This window comes from Lathyrus oleraceus, chromosome 5, assembly GCF_024323335.1.
Source record: "Lathyrus oleraceus cultivar Zhongwan6 chromosome 5, CAAS_Psat_ZW6_1.0, whole genome shotgun sequence".
Lineage (NCBI taxonomy): Eukaryota > Viridiplantae > Streptophyta > Magnoliopsida > Fabales > Fabaceae > Lathyrus > Lathyrus oleraceus.
Genome location: NC_066583.1, coordinates 5,079,451 through 5,086,198, shown reverse-complemented (window position 1 = coordinate 5,086,198; position 6,748 = coordinate 5,079,451). Strand labels below are relative to the sequence as shown.

Below are 6,748 nucleotides of genomic sequence, written 5' to 3'. Positions count from 1 at the left end.
GGCTTGAATGATGGTGTTATAATTATCTCCGGGCATATGATGTCTAGGATCGGGTATTGCCGACTCTTCGGTCGGGACAGGTTGAGGAGGAGGGTAGATATCATAATAACCAGATGGTGTCTGAGGGTCAGATTCAGCATAAGGGATCTGGTCATCACAAATCTCATAGTCCTTGATGGATTCAGTAGATCTAGCTGGAGAGGGTGTTGCGTTCAGATTGTAGAGCCAGTTATTGCGGTTATGAACACTAGTCCTAGGACTGGGCAAGGTGAATAGGCAAAGGACTTGGTTGTTAATTATAAGCTCAAACTCTTCAGACCCTAGGTTTGCTATAAACATAATGTTGAAGAGGAAGGGTATACTCATAGTCGCAATGCCACAAAAAGGGCTTAAGTCAAGCATAGGTTGACGTAATCCGATAGCATTACGAATCATGGTTATTAAACCGCCTATTTGAATTGGTGCTCGTTCATCTTGGATAAGGTGGTCAAAATTTGCCAACATAAAAGTGGCACCGTTTACTGAACGGTTCTGGGAAGCACAAAATATGATGAAGAGCTCATCACGTGAAACCGAGGTACTGTTTGACTTCTTCCCAAATAAGGTGTGGGTCAGGATCTTATGAAAATAATGGAAGGTCGGGTTATGTATGTTTCCAGAGAGAAACTCATGTTCCTCGGGATCGTCATTTCCAGTCAAGCTTCCCCAAAAGTGTTCAAGTTCTCTATATTCAAAAAGTTCTTCTTGGCTCACTGTGAATGTATCAAGGGAGGTAGGGAAACCTAAAAGGTTGGTAAAGTCTTGAATATTAAATTGATACTCCATGTTAAACATTCTGAACTGGATGAAACCTCTGCTTATTCCTTTCCCATGGCTGGGTAGATAGATCAGGGAGCTAAGGAATTTTAGTGTTAGTCTCCGGTAGGTGACGAAATGTCTACGGATAGGAGAGGTTTCCCACCCAATCTGACTCAACAAATACAGGACACTTTCTCTTAGTCCAAGGGCAGTCATTGCCCAGTCATCAACATACAAACTAGGTAGCATCTCTCTTTCTGCTAGTTCCTCAAACTTTTGTTTCTGAGCTTTCCCTCTGAATTTGATACCCATACGCTCAATTTGTCCCATCAGGTTAGTGTTAGCTAGAGAAAGGAAAAACAAGAGTTTTAGTCAGGATTTGGCCAAATGCCGAAAGAATAGAAGAAGAAAAATTAAAATAGATTAAGAATGAATACTAAATAAAATTTTAAAAGAATAATTAAGTAAGAAATGAAAATATAAATATTTGTGGGTTGTCTCCCACTAAGCGCTTTGTTTAATGTCGCAAGCTCGACAAAAACTATCAAATATAATCTATAAATTCTGAAGGCACTACGTCTAAATGCAGGACTTGTGAGTCTTCAATGTTCTCTGTATGATGATAATGTTTTAGACGCTGCCCGTTTACGATAAACGGTTCAATGGATTTTCCTTTAATTTCCACCGCTCCACTGGGGAAAACATTGGTAATTTGAAATGGACCTGACCATTTAGATCGTAGTTTTCCCGGGAATAACTTTAGTCTAGAGTTAAATAACAGGACTGTATCGCCTTGTTTGAAGATTTTTCTTGCTATGCGCTTGTCATGCCATTGTTTTGTTCTTTCTTTGTAGATTCTGGCATTTTCGTAAGCGTCTCTTCTGAGTTCCTCTAATTCGCTTATATCAAGGATTCTCTTTTCACTGGCGGCCTTATAGTTTAAATTTAGATTTTTAATAGCCTAGTAGGCTTTATGTTCTAATTCTACCGGGAGGTGGCAAGATTTTCCATAGATAAGCTTAAATGGGGTTGTCCCTATGGGAGTTTTGTAAGCAGTTCGATACGCCCATAAAGCTTCTGGTAATTTCAATGACCTGTCTTTCCTTGAGGTGGCGACTGTTTTTTCCAATATTTGTTTGATTTCTCTGTTAGACACTTCCACTTGCCCACTGGTTTGAGGGTGGTAAGGTGTCACTACTCTATGTCTCACACCATACTTAAACAGTAGTTTTTCGAGTATCTTGGATATGAAATGCGATCCACCATCACTGACTACTAATCTTGGGACACCAAATCTTGGAAATATTATATTCTTAAAGAGTCTAGTTACTACTCATGTGTCGTTTGTTGGAGAAGCTATAGCTTCAATCCATTTTGATACGTAGTCAACTGCTACGAGTATGTACTTGTTACCGAAAGAAGGTGGAAAACGTCCCATGAAGTCTATTCCCCACACGTCGAAAATCTCTACTTCCAAAATGCCTTTTTGTGGCATCTCGTCACGTCTTGATATGTTTCCTGTGCGTTGACATCTATCACATTTCTTGATAGCCGCATGCACATCCTTCCATATATTCGGCCAATAAAAACCGGCTTGTAGGATTTTGGAGCAGGTTTTGGATGTACTTGCATGTCCACCATAAGGAGCGGAGTGACAATGTTGGATTATATTTTCTACCTCTTCTTCGGGTATACACCGACGGAAAATACCATCGGGGCCTCTTTTAAAGAGTAAGGGGTCATCCCAATAATAGTGTTTTATGTCATAGAAGAATCGTTTCTTCTGCTGGTAGGATAAAGTAGGTGGAACTATTCCGGCAGCTAAATAATTGACGAGATCAGCGTACCATGGTGTAACAGATATGGCTAAGGTGGTTTCTACCTGTTTATCAGCGTTATTTTCTCTCAAAGTAGCTATAAGTTTATCGTACGAGAAATCATCGTTAATTGATGTTCTTTCCGGTTCAAGGTTCTCAAGTCTAGAGAGGTGATCTGCTACTACGTTTTCAGTTCCTTTCTTGTCTTTAATTTCCAAATCGAACTCTTGTAGCAACAGGATCCACCTTAGGAGTCTAGGTTTAGCATCTTTTTTGTTAAGAGGTATTTGATAGCAGCGTGGTCAGTGTAAATGATTATTTTGGCTCCGACCAAGTAAGAACGAAATTTATCTAGCGCAAATACTACTGCTAGAAGTTCTTTCTCGGTCGTGGCGTAATTCATTTGTGCTTCATCTAGAGTTCTACTTGCGTAATATATAACGTGAAGCTTTTTATCCTTTCGTTGTCCTAAAGCAGCACCTACAGTGTAATCACTGGCATCACACATTATTTCGAATGGTTCATTCCAATCTGGTGTCTGCATTATGGGTGCGGAGATCAATGCTTGTTTAAGCGTTTGAAATGCTTCTAAACATTTATTGTCGAATATGAATTCAGCATCCTTCATCAATAGCCCGGTTAAAGGTTTAGTTATTTTAGAGAAGTCTTTAATGAATCGTCGGTAAAAACCGGCATGTCCCAAGAAGCTTCGTACTTCTCTCACAGTTTTCGGGGGTTGAAGGTTTTCGATTACCTCTATTTTGGCTTTGTCTACTTCAATTCCTCTGTTCGAGATGATGTGTCCTAAAACAATTCCTTCTTGTACCATAAAGTGGCATTTTTCCCAATTAAGTACTAGGTTTACTTTTACACATCGCTCTAGAACTCTTTCTAGGTTTTCAAGGCATTCTTCAAAGCTTTGTCCGCATACGGAAAAGTCATCCATAAATACTTCCATGATGTTTTCGAGAAAATCGGCGAATATTGCCATCATGCACCTTTGGAAGGTTGCAGGAGCATTACACAAGCCAAACGGCATTCGTCTATAAGCGAAGGTACCAAAAGGACACGTGAACGTTGTCTTTTCTTGGTCATCAGGATGAATTGGTATTTGAAAGAAGCCTGAGTAACCGTCTAGATAGCAGAAATGAGAATGTTTTGCTAATCGTTCTAACATCTGGTCAATGAATGGTAAAGGGAAATGATCTTTTCGGGTTGCTTTGTTTAGTTTCCTATAGTCAATGCACATTCTCCATCCCGATTCGATTCGTTTGGTTATAGTTTCTCCTTTTTCATTTTCAATAACTGTTATACCTCCTTTCTTTGGTACTACGTGTACAGGACTAACCCATTTGCTATCAGATATAGGATATATGATACCTGCCTCTAATAACTTGGTTATTTCCTTCTTCACTACCTCACTCAAGATCGGGTTTAGTCTCCTCTGGTGTTCCCTAGAAGTTTTACAGTCTTCTTCTAGCATGATGCGGTGCATACAAATAGAAGGACTTATTCCTTTAAGATCGGTGATGTTGTATCCTAGTGCGGTTGGATATTTTCTTAAGATATGCAGGAGTTTTTCTGTTTCGAGTCTTCCTAAGTCTGCATTAACTATCACTGGTCGTTCAAGTTCTAAGTCTAGGAATTCATATCTCAGATTTTTGGGAAGTGTTTTCAGGTCTAGGGTTGGTTTCTTAAGGCATTGCGTAGGGTCCGGTGTTATTGCTAAGCATTGGTTAAGTTTGTCTTCTGCAAGATAGTCAGATGATTTGTCTTTTTCTAACTCTGTTTCTTTTATGCATTCATCGATGATATCCATGAAGTAACATGTATCTTCTATTGCAGGTGCTTTCAAAAATTGGGAAAGAATGAACTCAATTTTCTCTTCTCCTACTTCGAAAGTGAGTCGTCCTCGTTTTACGTCTATGATCGCACCGGCAGTTGCTAAGAACGGTCTTCCCAGTATAATGGGTGTAACTTCATCTTCTCTAATGTCCATAATTATAAAATCAGTTGGAATGTAGAATTGACCTATGCGCACGGGAACGTTTTCAAGAATTCCTACAGGATATCTAACGGAATGATCTGCTAGTTGCACAGACATTTTGGTTGGTCTTAATTCTCCCATTTCCAGTTTCTTGCATATGGATAAAGGCATAACACTAATACCGGCTCCTAAATCGCATAAGGCTTTGTCGATGACAAATTTTCCTATGTGACAGGGTATAGAGAAACTACCCGGGTCTTTGAGTTTAGGAGACATATTCTGGATTATAGCGCTACATTCAGCAGTGAGTGTAACGGTTTCGCTATCTTCAAGTTTCCTTTTATTAGAAAGAATTTCTTTTAAGAACTTGGCATATGAGGGCATCTGCGTAATAGCTTCTGTAAACGGAATTGTGACGTTTAATTGTTTCAGTAGGTCAACAAATTTTTTAAATTGGCCCGCATCTTTGGTTTTAATAAGCCTTTGAGGGTAAGGGATAGGTGGTTTATAAGGTGGTGGAGGTACATAAGGTTCCTTCTTTTCTACGGTTTCCTTATTACTCTCTTCCTTTTCCTTAGTTTTATTTTCTTCCTCAGTTGACTTTTTAGAGTTTTGGTTTTCTATCCTTGGGTCAGACGGTCCTTCCACTTCCGTTCCACTTCTTAGTATGATTGCATGAGCGTGGCTTCTCGGGTTAGGTTGGGGCTGTCCAGGAAATGTACCAGTTGGGGCAGCAGTAGGCGCTTGTTGTTGAGCTACTTGTGATATTTGCGTTTCCAGCATTTTGTTATGGGTAGCCAGGGCATCTACTTTACTTGCTAGTTGTTTAATTTGTTCGCCAGTGTGTACATTCTGGTTTAAGAAATTTTTATTGGTTTGCTGTTGAGAAGCTATAAAGTTTTCCATCATGATTTCCAAGTTGGATTTCCTAGGGGCGTTATTGTTAGGTGTAGATGGGATCGGCTTTTGATATCCCGGGGGTATAGCTGGGGCTTGATTCGGAGATTGTCCAGGTGCGTATAAAGCATTATTACTCTTATATGAAAAATTGGGGTGATTCTTCCAATTTGAGTTATAGGTATGCGAGTAGGGGCTTCCTTGAGCATAGTTTACTTGCTCTGCTTGGATTCCTGTTAGGAGTTGACAATCTGCAGGAGTGTGACCTTGGATTCCATAGACTTCGCAATTCTGAGTTATGGCAACCACGGTGGCTGGAGGTGATACATTTAAACTTTCAATTTTCTGGACCAGAGCATCCACTTTTGCGTTAACATGATCAAGGTTACTTATCTCGTACATGCCAGTTTTAGTTTGAGGTTTTTCTACCATTGTTCGTTCGCTTCCCCACTGATAGTGGTTTTGGGCCATGCTTTTGATAAGTTGGTAAGCATCAGCATAAGGTTTGTTCATTAGTGCACCACCTGCGGCGGCGTCTATTGTTAACCTCGTGTTGTACAAGAGACCATTATAGAAGGTATGAATTACTAACCAGTCCTCTAAACCATGGTGTGGACAAAGTCTCATCATGTCTTTGTATCTTTCCCATGCTTCGAAAAGAGACTCGTTATCTTTCTGTTTAAATCCATTTATCTGGGCTCTTAACATCGCTGTTTTGCTCGGCGGAAAATATCGGGCAAGAAAGACTTTCTTTAACTCGTTCCATGTGGTGACTGAGTTGGAAGGAAGAGACTAGAGCCATCTTCTAGCGCTATCTCTTAACGAGAAAGGAAAAAGACGAAGTCGAATTGCCTCTGAAGTGACACCGTTAGCTTTAACAGTATCAGCGTATTGGACAAATACAGATAAATGAAGGTTTGGATCCTCGGTAGGATTTCTAGAGAATTGGTTCTGTTGCACTGCCTGCAACAGTGAAGGTTTAAGCTCGAAGTTGTTTGCTTCGATTGCGGGTGGAGCAATACTCGAATGCGGCTCATCTTGCGATGGAGCGGCGTAATCTCAAAGAGCACGAGCTGGTTCTGCCATCTCGGGTATCGGCGAAGGAAGAAGATTTTTGAGATCAGGAAGTTCGACAGGAGGGAGATTGTTCGCAGCACGGTATTCCTGAATTCGTCGTAAGACTCGGAGATATAGTTCGATATCGTTGATTCGTAAGTAGAACGGCTCGCCTTGTGAGCGAGTGTGTGGC

The 6,748-nt window shown here is 40.4% G+C and overlaps 1 non-coding gene across 1 annotated transcript; it reads left to right on the top strand.

The window, feature by feature from the left end:
• The first annotated feature begins 6,100 nt into the window (after positions 1-6,100).
• Positions 6,101-6,207, top strand: LOC127088621 (small nucleolar RNA R71). The gene has a single exon (XR_007790450.1). It is a non-coding gene; the product is annotated as a small nucleolar RNA R71 (small nucleolar RNA).
• The last annotated feature ends 541 nt before the right edge of the window (positions 6,208-6,748 follow it).